Consider the following 14564-nt stretch of genomic DNA (forward strand, 5'->3'; position numbering starts at 1 on the left):
AAAAAAGAAAAGGTAAAAACAAAAAGGTTTTCTACCGTCTCTTTTACATTCATAATATCAACTTTCCAACTATATAATTACAATATATTCAGCCAATTAAAATTGTTTCTTTCTTCACTCATTTAAAGGTTGATCAAACACAATCGAGCGATGACAAAAGCATAAAAGGTAAGAAGTTAGTACTTATTAAATTCAATATAATTTTTTTTTCCAAAGGAAGCAGCTTTAGAGCTTGTAGCATAAGCCAAACTATGAATGTAGACATTGAGCCTCAAAAAGTGGTAATGAACTCTGTTGAAATACAAACTGACAGCTTCTCTCCACACCTAAAAAGCGTAAGCTTGAAGATAGTTATGACCATAGTGACTCTAGTTTGATTATTTTTAGCTCATTAAATAAGCTTTACTATCTATAAAACACTTAAAAACATAAAATAGCTAAGTTAAAAAAAAATGCATTTTGACTACCATTCCCCCCTTAATAGTTTTTGTGTTCCAAATAAATATATAAATGATGGGGCTGAGGACTGTCCTTATGGTCACATGGTGAGAACCGAAAAGCAGCCTATGCCTCTGAAATCAAGAGTGCGCATTTAGGTAAAAACCAAAAAATCAGTGCACCCGGTGGTGATCAAGTGGTCAGACACAGCATCATTTTTTTAAAGTGATAACATCTGCCATGATCATCATGCGGTAAAAACATTCACCATGAAGTTATTAGAGTTGGTTAAAGAAAAATTTGGGCTACTAGATGTATTTATATTAAATCTATGTATGTCATTCATTTTGGCTACGTCGACTAGGAACACTTAAGTGAATGTCGCCAATTTGTATGCTCGAGTGGTTTCACAAAATGTTTTAATAGTTTTTGTGTTCCAGATAAATATGTAAACGATGGGGCTGAGGACTGTCCTTATAGTGAGAACCGAAAAGCAGCCTATGCCTCTGAAATCAAGAGTGCGCATTTAGGTAAAAAGCAAATATCAGTGCACCCGGTGGTGATCAAGTGGTCAGACACAGCATCATTTTTTTGAGTGATGACATCTGCCATGATCATCATGCGGTAAAAACATTCACCATGAAGGTATTAGAGTTGGTTAAAGAAAAATTTGGGCTACTAGATGTATTTATATTAAATCTATGTATGTCATTCATTTTGGCTACATAGACTAGGAACACTTAAGTGAATGTCGCCAATTTGTATGCTCGAGTGGTTTCACAAAATGTTTTAATAGTTTTTGTGTTCCAGATAAATATGTAAACGATGGGGCTGAGGACTGTCCTTATAGTGAGAACCGAAAAGCAGCCTATGCCTCTGAAATTAAGAGTGCGCATTTAGGTAAAAAGCAAATATCAGTGCACCCGGTGGTGATCAAGTGGTCAGACACAGCATCATTTTTTTGAGTGATGACATCTGCCATGATCATCATGCGGTAAAAACATTCACCATGAAGGTATTAGAGTTGGTTAAAGAAAAATTTGGGCTACTAGATGTATTTATATTAAATCTATGTATGTCATTCATTTTGGCTACATAGACTAGGAACACTTAAGTGAATGTCGCCAATTTGTATGCTCGAGTGGTTTCACAAAATGTTTTAATAGTTTTTGTGTTCCAGATAAATATGTAAACGATGGGGCTGAGGACTGTCCTTATAGTGAGAACCGAAAAGCAGCCTATGCCTCTGAAATTAAGAGTGCGCATTTAGGTAAAAAGCAAATATCAGTGCACCCGGTGGTGATCAAGTGGTCAGACACAGCATCATTTTTTTAAGTGATGACATCTGCCATGATAATCATGCGGTAAAAACATTCACCATGAAGGTATTAGAGTTGGTTAAAGAAAAATTTGGGCTACTAGATGTATTTATATTAAATCTATGTATGTAATTCATTTTGGCTACATCGACTAGGAACACTTAAGTGAATGTCGCCAATTTGTATGCTCGAGTGGTTTCACAAAATGTTTTAATAGTTTTTGTGTTCCAGATAAATATGTAAACGATGGGGCTGAGGACTGTCCTTATGGTGAGAACTGAAAAGCAGCCTATGCCTTTGAAATCAAGAGTGCGCATTTAGGTAAAAACCAAATATCAGTGCACCCGGTGGTATTTTCATTTCATCTAGTGAAATTTGTGTCTTTTTAATTTTTAAAGGAAACAATTATCCAGGTTATGCACCCTGGTGCAAAATACTTGTAACTAGTTAAAATTTCTCATGAATTGTGTTTCAACAATCCAATTTAATTAACCTCGGACATTTGTCTTTTATGACAAACAAAACCTTTGTCATATAAATTTTTTTTTAATCATGAAAAAGTGAAAAAAAAAAAAAGGGAAAAAGACAAAGATAGAATTAATATAGATAGAAAGTTTAGAGAAATAAACAAAGATAGAATTAATATAGATAGAAAGTTTAGAGAGAGATAATGTAGTGCACGAATACAAGCAACAGAGCCCAAATTTTGCCTGAAAAGGAAGGGAGTGGGTTGAAAAAACTATATATAAAAAAAAAGCCCTCACTCATGATGATAAAACATTTAACTCTATTAAACTTTTCATTTTCAAAATCTTTGAGCATTTAATAATTTTTTAAAGTTTCAAATTCAAATGAGATAATAATGGTTCAAGATATTGGGGAAGACCAAAAAGCAGCCTGTGCCCTCTGAAATCAAAGAGTGAGCATTTCGGTAAAAATCAAATATCAGTGCATCCGGTGGTAGGTCTTTACAGTTGTGATCAAGTGGTCAGACACAGCATCGTTTTTTTAAGTGATGACATCTGCCATGATCATCATGCGGTAAAAACATTCACTATGAAGGTATTAGAGTTGCTAAAAGAAAAAGCTTCTTCTGCAAAGTCACCATATGGAGTGATGGGGCAGCCAGCCTGTACAACGTAAATTATAATAGAAAGGAGTCTAAATCAAATAGTTCTTTTAGAAGTTATCATCACAACTACTATTTAAGAATATATCTTGACACTTTTTCTTTCCATCAGGGTAAAGGCACATTCTGTGACTTTGGCAATATGCTAGGTCTAGATCTGCAGAGGTGCTATTATGGCTCTGAGCATGGCTAGGGTGAGTCGGATGGCGAGACAGGGTCTTATCAGGCTTGAAGTCAGATGGCAAAGGATATGGTTGATCAGCTTTAAAAAGAGCTGTCCATGAGGGAAAATCTTTTCGGAATGCAAAGGACATGGTTGACCAGCTTTAAAAAGAGCTGTCCATAAGGGAAAATCTTTTAGAGATGCAAAGGACATGGTTGACCAGCTTTTAAAAGAGCTGTCCATGAGGGAAAATCAGCCAACAAAAACCACTGTGTTCCACCTCTCACAGTTATTTGTTAATTCATTTTACCAGGGACTTTTACTTCAAAATATTCCAACATCATATTGATAAAAGTAGAATTGTAAGATCAAATAGTGTTGTTACGAAAAGTCAATATAGCTTATGTAAGCAAGATTTAGTATTGGAAGTAGCAAACATATGAGTGAGCTAACAAAATCTTCATTTAAGAGCTTGAAAATGTTGGCCTTTTACATAAATATAGCTTATGTAAGCAAGATTTAGTATTGGAAGTAGCAAACATATGAGTGAGCTAATAAAATCTTCATTTAAGAGCTTGAAAATGTTGGCCAAGCATGACTGATTGTTAATTCATTTTACCAGGGACTTTTACTTCAAAATATTCCAACATCATATTGATAAAAGTAGAATTGTAAGATCAAATAGTGTGTTGTTACGAAAAGTCAATATAGCTTATGTAAGCAAGATTTAGTATTGGAAGTAGCAAACATATGAGTGAGCTAATAAAATCTTCATCTAAAAGTTTGACAAAGTGTTACCCAAACATGACTGAGTCCCTCTTGCCAAAATGTAGTTTAGATTCAAAAAGTTCTATTGCTCGCCCCCACCCCCAAAAACACTGTCATTTTATCACGTTTGTGATAGAATCATGGACTACAGCGGTGACAAGGACGAGTACGCCTGCACATTTGATGCAAACTCTTTGAAAAAATACATTCAAGACAAGCAGTTTGTCTGCTCAAGTCCACAAGCTAACGGACTCCCAATGTCTGGGCCATACCGGAGTTTATAACAATATTCAAGACTGCTCGGACAACAGGGATGAGGCCCAATGCAATCCATGCACCAAGCACAACTGTTCACCCAATGTTTGCATACCAAGTCATTGGGTGTACAGCTTTGATTTGGTGAAATCTAAGGATTTTTTGTCTTATAGAAAACAAATTACAATTTTAGAAGTTTACAAGTTTAGATATTAAAAACAAATCCTTAGAAATAAAAAAAATAATTGAGAACACTGTTTTCTGCAGAAAACGCAGCAAAACAAACAAATACATACAATCAAATTTGAGCTCCTAGATGTATTTATATTAAATCTTTGTATGGCATTCATCTTAGCTAAGTCGACTTGGAACACTAAAGTGAATGTCACCAATTTGTTTGCCCGAGTGGTTTCACAAAATGTTTTAATAGTTTAAATGATGGGGTTTAGGACTGTCCTCATGGTAAAGATGAGGGATACACATCTATGTTTTTGAAAAGAAATAATATTTTAAAATGCTTTAGTAGCCCCATACAACTGTACCCCATTTATATTTGGGGTGGGACAAAAGATTCTGATTATCAGCCTAAAACTGCTGTAGATTCAAGTATGGGAACTCATTGACTGTTCAAATGGTGAGAATATATCTCCAAATAGTACTTTGAATGCAACAAATGTATAAAAGGGTTCCTGTTATCCAGTTTGACCAGATTAGGACACGAGACTCTGCTAAACATTTTTTCAGAGCTACTGACTTTTTCAAACTTTATTTCACAATGGATATTGTTGTACAAATATGTCAAAATACCCACACTTATGCAAATGAGCATGGACTGCAGAAACCCAGTGTATTCCAGAGTTGGTATGACAAATGCTACAGATTCTGTGGACTTATAATGTATGCTGGAATTGTTTAGGTTTCCAAAATTGACCAATTCTGGTCAACCAAATCTCTGTAAAATGGACTTTGGGCAAGAGGCTTTATGTCACGTGACAGATTCAAGGCAATAATGTGTTTTATAAAAGTGTCAAATGCACTTAGAGAGGACCCCAATGATAAGCTCTGTAAAGTGAGCATGCCTAGGACATACATCAGAAAGAAATGTTTAAAGTTTTACATCACATTGTCAGGTTATCACCGACCACCATTGCCCCACCCCCTATCTGGCCAAACCTTTCAGTCCAAGATCATTCTTCCTTGAGACCTGTTGGGGGAGCGTATTGTTCTCTCATCTATGACATCTACATATAATTATTCCCTTTTATTTTACCTTGGATTGGTGCTTTTATCCATAGGTAGTCAGCACTTATCATCTCACTGAGGATACCTCAGCCCTGCTCATACATCACCAACGTCCAAACAACAATGCTCACCAAAGACCCGACACTGGCTTCGCTGACAGTAGCCGCAGCTGATCCATGCCCCTACAAACAGACTGCACACAGCATGGACCCACTCTAATCTAACGAAGATATATATACATATACACACATATATACTAGATCCCATTCCAGCCCACTGTAAAGCATTACACCTTCATCTTTTTCTTTGTATAATAAACCTGTATATAATTCTAAATATATATAATCTGTTGTCGGCATTTCTAACGTGGTGCCTGTATCTAATTTTGTGCAAGTGTTGGTTATCAAACTCTAAAACCCCCTAAAACGGACACCTTTTAAACCCTCATGTCACAATTTAGTATCTGGTACCACGGCCACGCTCAGGAATAAGGTAGGAGATAGGGATTCAAAAGCCTATGAACACATCAAAGGAGGTGTGTCTCAATCAAGTCTCCAAAGGCCTGGGTACTGCACTTCAAAATCTAATCCAGGATCTATATAAAAAAAGTGAGGGCATAAATATTCTATATTGATTTTTTTTCATGAAATTCTTATTCTTTTTAGAAGAAAAATAAATTTAATTAGTTTCTAATAAATTTTTCTTTTTTTTTTTTACAAATTATTTCTTTTTTAGGAATTACTATTTGGAGGCAGAATACCGGCCAGTCTCAAAGCATAAAAAATAAAAATATTAACGGTAGAACTGTACGCAGCTGAAGGCTATTCTTGTACCTCTGTTCAACTATTTCACAGACTGTTCTCAACATTAGTACTCTGCACCCAGCCCTGGTGCTTTTATAAAATGGATGTTTCTGATCATAAATATCCAGGTGTTCATGACAAAAGAGTTTTCATGTATCTTGACTTCAAAAGATTGCACAAACATATATTTCCTGTGTATGTCAACAGACTGACCTCAAACCCCTGAGGCTATGTGAACTAAATGCAACTCAGAATGCAAATGAAAATCACCATGTTACATGGGCTTGTTGCCGCAAGACTAGTTTTCATAGCAAATCTAATATGCAATATATGCTGATCTAACAACCATTGCGAAATACTATTTTGGACCATCCTATGCTAGAGCTTTTTACAGAACTGTCAGTGGACAGCATACAAACAGATTGTGCGTGCATAGCAAAAACAAATATTTTTAAACATGCAAAAAGCTATGAGAAAAAAGAGAATTACAAGAGACAAGGGAAAAAAAAGGAAGCCCAACAGGAATGCAAAAAATAGCACGGAACCCTCGGACACAGTGCTAGACAATTTTAAAGGACTTATTGTCCCACATAGCCTTAAGCTGAATGTCGATGGCAGACAAGGTTTAAAACATCATTTGAAATGCTTTGTAAAATTTACAAACAAGAATGCAGCTGCGACTGATCCAACTAAACCAAGCACAGGAATTGGAAGGACATAGATGGGACTTGTTCAGGTTCCTAGCTTTAAGGGTAAACAACAAATAACATTTTTTTTCCTCCTCAATAGAGAACCTAGGACTGACAAGTTAACTCAAGCCTATTTTGTGTTCATTGTTTGAACTTTTTGCTTGTTCTGTAGCTGGTACCAATTTTTTTTTCAATGGGCGTACATCAAGAAGGTATTTTAAAATTCCAGGACATCCTGGAATATCAGGAGGCTGCGGAAACCCTGACTGAGGGGCTAATGAAAGACTGTTCTAGAAGGAATTGCTAGAATCCTGCCCGACAGTGAAAGTGCTGATTGAGGAGGTGCTCTTAGACGTTGTACGTAAAAGAAAAAAAAACAGTCAAGTCATCTGAAAGTAGTTCCTGTGATTGTTTTTAAGTCAACGGACTGTGCAAAAATGCTATGCCTACAAACATCTTGATCAATATGTAGACGAAACAAATTCATTTACTTTTATGTAAATCCATTTACACCCACTATAACTTCTATTTTTCCTTATTTAAAGAAATGATATATTTATTTTCCAAAAAAAAAAATAATTATAGTCTGTTATTATTTTTAGCACAAAATTTCTTATGTGAGTGGGGGACAGCATAAAAAATATTACCCTATAGTTAAGCAAACTAAATTTAAAACCCCCTCATTACTTGCAAAATAAATGATTTGGCATAGCCATGAGATTAGATCCTAACATTATTGTTCTAATTGTGGTGGCCTGGACATAAGGTTGTAAAACAATATATATATATATTTTCAGAAAAATATTCACCAAAAGAATTATGGAAAACTGAGATAAAAAAAAGTAAGTACATGTATTAGGATTAAATGATCATCCACCTTAATTTGTTCCCTTTGATTGCAAACAAAAGGCAAAAACATGTTAGGTAATAAAAAGTAAAAATAAAAAGAATATAAAAAAAAAAAATGGTACAATATATTTTTGTTGTTGTTTATGTAATATTTGATGTAAAAATGTGGATATTAAAAAGAGAGAATGAGCCCTTAAGTGGCATTAAGATTGAAAATAGTATCATCTAAGAATACATCCTTAACTGTTGAAAGTGTGTATTCGGCTCTTGCAGTATCAGTGCAATGAAGCTATAATTATCTTGTAGCACGCGGGGAATGGCCAGCAATCCTGGTTGTCTAATGGAGCTGCGTGTCAGCAACAAAAATTGCTTTTTAAGATGTCCCTTTGGTAATTAACTTGAGGAGCCTAAATAACTGGCACCTGAAGAAGAAAGATCCGTAAAATTTTTGCAAATTAAATATAATTCATCTGCCTCTATTGCAAAAATTTCACTGAGTTAGGGAAGGCAGTGAGCACAGACAGTAAAGTTTACTTTGAGAAGAGATTATTTGTCAAATATGTGAGGTGAGCAACATCAGAGCCAAGAATGGACCTCATTCGCTAAAAAGTCATGTGATAATACTTGATAAACACAAAAATAAAAATACTGTCACATGATATCAATTGATTTGAATTAGGTCTATAGCTGTATAGAAGAGATTAGGAAGCTCCAGGCTAGTGTTTGTTTACGATTGGGGAATGAAATAAAAAAATTTTTATCAAAAGCCTCTAAAATCTGTAATCTGTACCTTTTTTTTTTCTTTCTGACACTTCTCTTGGTCACATGCACCAGATTTATTTGATGCTTGAAACCCAAAACAACAGCACATTCTTGAAAGTCTAGCCTCTAGTTAAGCCTGATATATAAAAAAAATTAAACATTCAAAATAAACAATCACACTTAAGTTATTTCAAAAATATCAGTCTTTATATAACAAAATATGTGACAATAGTTGAGAGCTAAGCCATAACATAATGCATTATTAAAATAGGAATAATAACTTAAAAAACATGGTCATCTTTGTCTTTTGTTTAATACATCAAATTAATATTGAAATGTAATATAGATCACCCCTTAACTGTACATTAAAAATAAGGTGTTTTTTTTTATAAATAATTTTTAGGGTTAGGGAATTGAACAAGAACTGGATCTATATAGATTTTTTACCTGGACCTCCAAATAAAATGTATAAAATCTCATCTAACGACCTTTCTGAATGGTCACCTCTCAGTGTGGTCCTGAATCTGCTGTGTTGTTACAGATTTTGTCTTGGATGTAATATTTTTTTCCAAAGAAATTTCTGAAATTTTTAAGAAAAAAAAAGGTTTATCAATTTATAGCACATGTGCAATACTAATAAAATATACAACAGCTATTCAAATTCTCTCACCACTCAAAGGATGAACAGGCAACATGCTATCAAATATTCTCGGTGCCATTTCCATATATATATATTTAGCGCTTAGAAGCTATGTGGCTTAGATGGCTATTCTGTTGCACTCTGAAACTTGTCACCTACTGATTGGTGTGATCTGAAAATAAAGAGTTCTCACTATTACATAAGTAATAAAAAGTTTTTTGTAGAATGTCATTTTTACAATTTCATGATCTTAAACAAGTGACACTATTGTACTATTTTAGGTATCTTTCTATGATTAGTAGTGACAGACATATCAAATGAAGCATTCTTTTATTTTAGTTGTGGATGGACATTCATTCAGAAATATGGAGGATGGCCTAACCCAAACCTCCTGTTAGTAATGCTGAAGTAATTATAATTAGAATCTAGAGTTTTGGATTTTCAAGTAAAAAAAAAAAGTTCCTCATAAAGCATCATAAAATAATTACATTTAATCTTAGCCATTGTTTGAAGTAGTTGATAACACTTTTAAAAAACTTCTTTTATTCATTCATAAAGTATAATAAAGTATATAATCTATTTCCAAGTAGATCTACAGCCCGTGTGAACAAGCACAAAAAAAAAATTGCGATCTCTGGACTCAAACACATAGTGACATAGTCTAGCAGCTAGGTGAAAAAATAAAGGGACGTGCAGAAGTTAATAACGGATGATAATTCATATAGAAAAGTTAAAAAAATACAGTTAGCATTGTTGGCTATGGGATTTACAGTGATAAAGAAATTTTTTAAAAGGCATAAAACCACTTCAGGCCATATATTTTTATATATTCAAATAGTTTTTGTGTACTAAACATATGCGCACGAATCTTAAAGCGCATTTGAAAAAAAAATTGTTTAAGACGATTTTGACCCCACTTTTTAAAATTAAATTTTGTGTTTTTTTTTCTGCCATCACAGCGCAAACATTTTGTCCACACCTCTCTGACATTTCTTGAAGCTCACGACCCTATAATTTGTTTATTTCCTTTAATATTTACATTCCAAACAAGTAAATAACTAAATTTTATAAAATAATATTTAGATCTAAAATCTAAATGAAATCAGCTTTGTAAGCTAGAAATTACTACTAACAGACCTGCCTACCAAAAAAAAAGTCCAAATGCGTAACGCTGATGGTCAAAATGCATATTTTGGCACATGCGTAACACTTATGTGATCCACTATTTTGTCATATATATATATAATATTAGATCTAGATGTCATGAATTAGATATTGTGACATAATGGGGAAATAACTATTTTTGATTACTTGTATAGTTAGGAGTGATTCCCCTTATGTAGTTTATAAAAGGCCTTGCAAACTGTGTTTATTTGCCACTTGCTCCTGAGTTACCAGCTTGACCACTTGACCTGTGTTGTGTATAGTATTTTTTCTGTTAGTGGTCGTGTGTCATGGGGTACTCGGAGAAGTGTGCCCTGCTCTGGAGATCTTTGGGCTAAGTATGTCTTTAGTATTATTGTATTTTATATAATGTATTTATTAATAGATATAGCCCCAAATGATTTCCAGGCAGTATATTTTTTTTTACCCTGATGTTCTGCATCCTGGGGTACTCCCAAACGTGACATATTTTTATAACCTTTTTCTGAGGGATTCAACCTGTATTGAATCATCAGATGGACTTTACATATTTTTTTAGCCTTGTCTCTGAGGGATTCAACCTGTATTGAATCATCCCAAACGGATGGCTATAGGTGGGATTCTATGAAGCTTGTAGGCTCATAGGTTTCCCTGAAGCCTATAGTTCATCATGACCATTTTGTGTTTTTTTTTTGGCTAAAAGTGGCTAGTGTAAGCCTGAAGCCTGTAACCATAGTGTAGCCAAAAGTGGTCGTGTTTCGACCTGAGGCCTGTGACCTTCAGTTGGCTGTGTAAGCCGGAAGTTTGTAACCCAGTGGTCAAAAGTGGTTATGTGTTGACCTGAGGCCTGTGACCTGTATTTTTGATAACCAGAATGTGACGATAATGTAACATATGACTAGGGCTGTGTGCCATATTATTTTTGAGTATCTTTTGTTTACTTTTTGTTGTGTCGGCCTGTGAGTTGATGGCCATTTATTTTTCTCATGTAAATAAACTTTGTAAATATGTTTACCTGCGACTTTGTAAAGTCTTTTGTTGCATACATTAGTTGAATTGTATACCTGGAGGTTATACCTAATAACCTAGGCAGTACAAGAAGGGACCAGCACACCTCTGGACGAACGTGCCAGCACACTTAACACTGACCTTTTGATCTAAATACCTAAATCTAGCTATAATTCTAATTGAATATTTTTAGCTATACCCGCTACTAGGTAATGTGAATTCATATTGGTTCATGAATCCTCTTTAGGTCACAGATATCTACAATCTAAATCAATACAACAATAGAGATTATATCTAGACTAGATCTGGATCTATGTCTAAATAATGAATATAATCTAGTAAATCTACTCTAGATCTGGGCTCAAGAGTGTTACCGATGCCGTGGATCCGCTACAAAAGTAAGTCTACTCCAAACTTTCGTAGGCCTACCTTCATCCTTGATCTATTCTATACTAAGACTAAGAATCTAGTCTAGATGGTAGTAGATGTTATCAATCTAGATCTAGTCAATCTAAATCATACTACAACTAAATTGGATCTAATCTAGATTGTAGAGATTACTAGAGAATGTAGAGAATCATGACATAACGTAATGTCTAGCTAGTTATCTAGATTCTAGATCTAGAATCCAGATCTAGACTAGATATCTACAATGTCACTCAATGTGTTTTGAGTTGATAATTAATTTCTACTAATGAACTTACAACAAAAAAAAGTCACGGTGTATCAGCTAACTGACGGTACCAACCCGCCACTCCCTCACTCTCGCGTTCTTCATTTCTAGACTAAATTAAATCTAATTGCTTTTAAGAACCAATCAACATATAAGACATATAGATCTGGACACAATGTCACAATGTGTTCCCCCACCCCCCAACAGGACGGCTTAGCGTTACCTCCGTGACCGCTTGTAAGCTAGTCAAGAGAGGGAAAAAAAAGGATACGAAATGTGTAACGTGACGGGTTAAATGCGTATTTGCGTACTGACTGTCATTTTTGGGAGATTTTGTGTAACGAATGCGCATTTTGCGTAACGGTAGGCAGGTCTGCTACTAATACTACCAGATCTAGATTTTAATAAGTTAAATAAGTAGATCTATCATCTACTCAATTCTAACTTTTTAACTTTTGTATTACTTTTGACCTGGAGCTGTGTCTCACCTGGCTGAGCCAGCAACAAGAGTCAAGAGTTAAAAGTTCTCTTTAAAATTAACTGACTTAAAGGGTAACTCCGATGGTTTTGACAATTTTTGATATAATATGTGTTTTGATTTATAGATAATGAATATATTATTCTTTTTTTTTTATTTGCAAAAATAACTTAGTAATTGATGTTTTTGTGACATAATTTTTCTGCGCATCCAAAACAGTCAGATTTTCACTGAATTTCTGTGTGACGTCACAAGTGTGCACTCAAATCCTATTGATAGGGAGGCGAAAAAGAAATTATCTTTGATAAAAAAAAATGTTCGTTAGTACATCATTAAAATACTTTAAAAGAAATTTCTAATGGTGTATAAATTATGACTGTATGACCGTAAGAAAATTGATTTTTTTTTGTGCTGTTTTGACCTAACATTGGTTGACATGGAAAAAGTGATGAGAGAGCTTGACGCTGGCTCAGCCGGCGAGACACACCCCCAAGGTCAAAAGTTAAAAAGTTGGAATTGAGTTTCGTAGACGATAGATCTACTTATTAAATAAGAAATTTAATAGTAGATCTAGTATTCATAGTAAATTTCTAGCTCACAAATCTGATTCATTTATATTTATGAACTTCAGTTGTTTAAAATGTCTTAGTAGTATCATTAATTGAATTCTTTGGCCTGGAAATCCAATGTATTGTTGGTACTGCACCTGGTATTAACTTCAATTTTTTTTTTAAATCCCATTTCCACAGCAATGAAGTTGCTGAAACAGCTTCTCTCAAAATGGTTTGAGCATAAACAGGAATTAGCTAATGCCTTTGTAAAATATTTGCTCTTCAGGCGAATAAATTTTTCCCATTTTCCCTTTAAAACTTCATTCAAGTTCATCTCTTGGAAACAAATGAAAAGAGACACTAATTTCTGTATCAGCATACTTGCTGATTTTATCTTTATGATTGGAACTACTGCAACAAGCTGAAAAACAATATTTAATTTTCTTCAAGTAGAAATAGAGGTTTAGATCTAGAATATTATTTATAAACAATGACCGATTATAAATCAACGTGGAGACTAGATCTAGCTGTGAAGCGTAACAATAAATGCGATCCGATAGGTCTAGATCTAGACTAGAGAGTTTATCGGTTATATAGGTCTAGATCTATATTTAGCCAGCACCCTTGTGACGTCACGTTTTTAAAAACTAAAAACATCTCGCAGAACCCCGTTTTTTGGGGGGCGTGGAGAATTTTCTGTCTAATTTATTAAATATAAAATTTTCCGAGCATTTAAATAAAAAATGATATAATGTTTACTATTACAACTTTTTAGGCAGAATTTAAATATGTCAATAACTAAAATTTGAAAAACTATCGCGCGACTATCGGAGTTTCCCTTTAGCCTTTAAAGTTAACACCTTCCATGTCAACAATGTTAGGTCAAAACGCCACAAAAAAATCATAACTTTAACTCAATACCTGTTTAACATACATTTGTGATACATCATACACTGATACTAGTCTACAGTACATCAGTAGTGATTATTATGATAATTTATATCACAACTCACAATAGACAATACTCAGTCACTGGCCTGTGACTCAGGGAGTCAGGCATTTAAATTTATTTCCAGGCTTTTCGCTAACGCTAAGCCGCTAAGGCTAAGCTTACTTAGAAAATAGATAGTTTCTATATACCAAATCTTCATCTCATCTATTCTTACCAGTTTCAGCTTGGCAGACTGCATTGTCAATAATCACTAGATCTCTCGATTCTAGAATCTAAATCACCACACACAGACGCTGAAAGAACAAAGCGCTAAAAGGAAGAGCTTTAAAAACGGAAGTGACATCAAAAGTATGCTGGGGCTGCTAACGCAAGGTCACAAACCTATATATCTAGGTCTGTGAGGTAATCTTGCTTGAGCTTATCTTTAAAAATACAACGATACTGAGCTGATCTACATCAGTGCTTCTGTGAATAAAGACCATTCTTATCTTATCTATTAAATGCGGACATTGCTTCATTAAAGAAGATGCTTACGTCCTACGCATGTTCTTAGGCATGGCCGGTCTTAAACCACTGCAACCTATGCGGCCGCAGTGGGCCCCGCGCTAAGTAGGCCCTATATCTGTAATTGCTTAATGATGCAAAATATACGAAAAAATCGTGGAAATTATTTTTAAAATCTCCTGAAAGTTAGACAAAATT

General features: G+C 34.5%; 1 long non-coding RNA gene across 1 annotated transcript; it reads right to left on the bottom strand.

Moving 5' to 3' along the window:
- Positions 1 to 8083: 8083 nt before the first annotated feature.
- Positions 8084 to 14175, bottom strand: LOC106076289 (uncharacterized). The gene is made up of 4 exons (XR_008774602.1): positions 14077 to 14175; positions 9088 to 9229; positions 8865 to 8997; positions 8084 to 8553 (listed from the first exon to the last, which is right to left on the bottom strand). It is a non-coding gene; the product is annotated as an uncharacterized LOC106076289 (long non-coding RNA).
- Between the last annotated feature and the right edge of the window lie 389 nt (positions 14176 to 14564).

Source organism: Biomphalaria glabrata, chromosome 14 (genome assembly GCF_947242115.1).
Source record: "Biomphalaria glabrata chromosome 14, xgBioGlab47.1, whole genome shotgun sequence".
Classification (NCBI taxonomy): domain Eukaryota; kingdom Metazoa; phylum Mollusca; class Gastropoda; family Planorbidae; genus Biomphalaria; species Biomphalaria glabrata.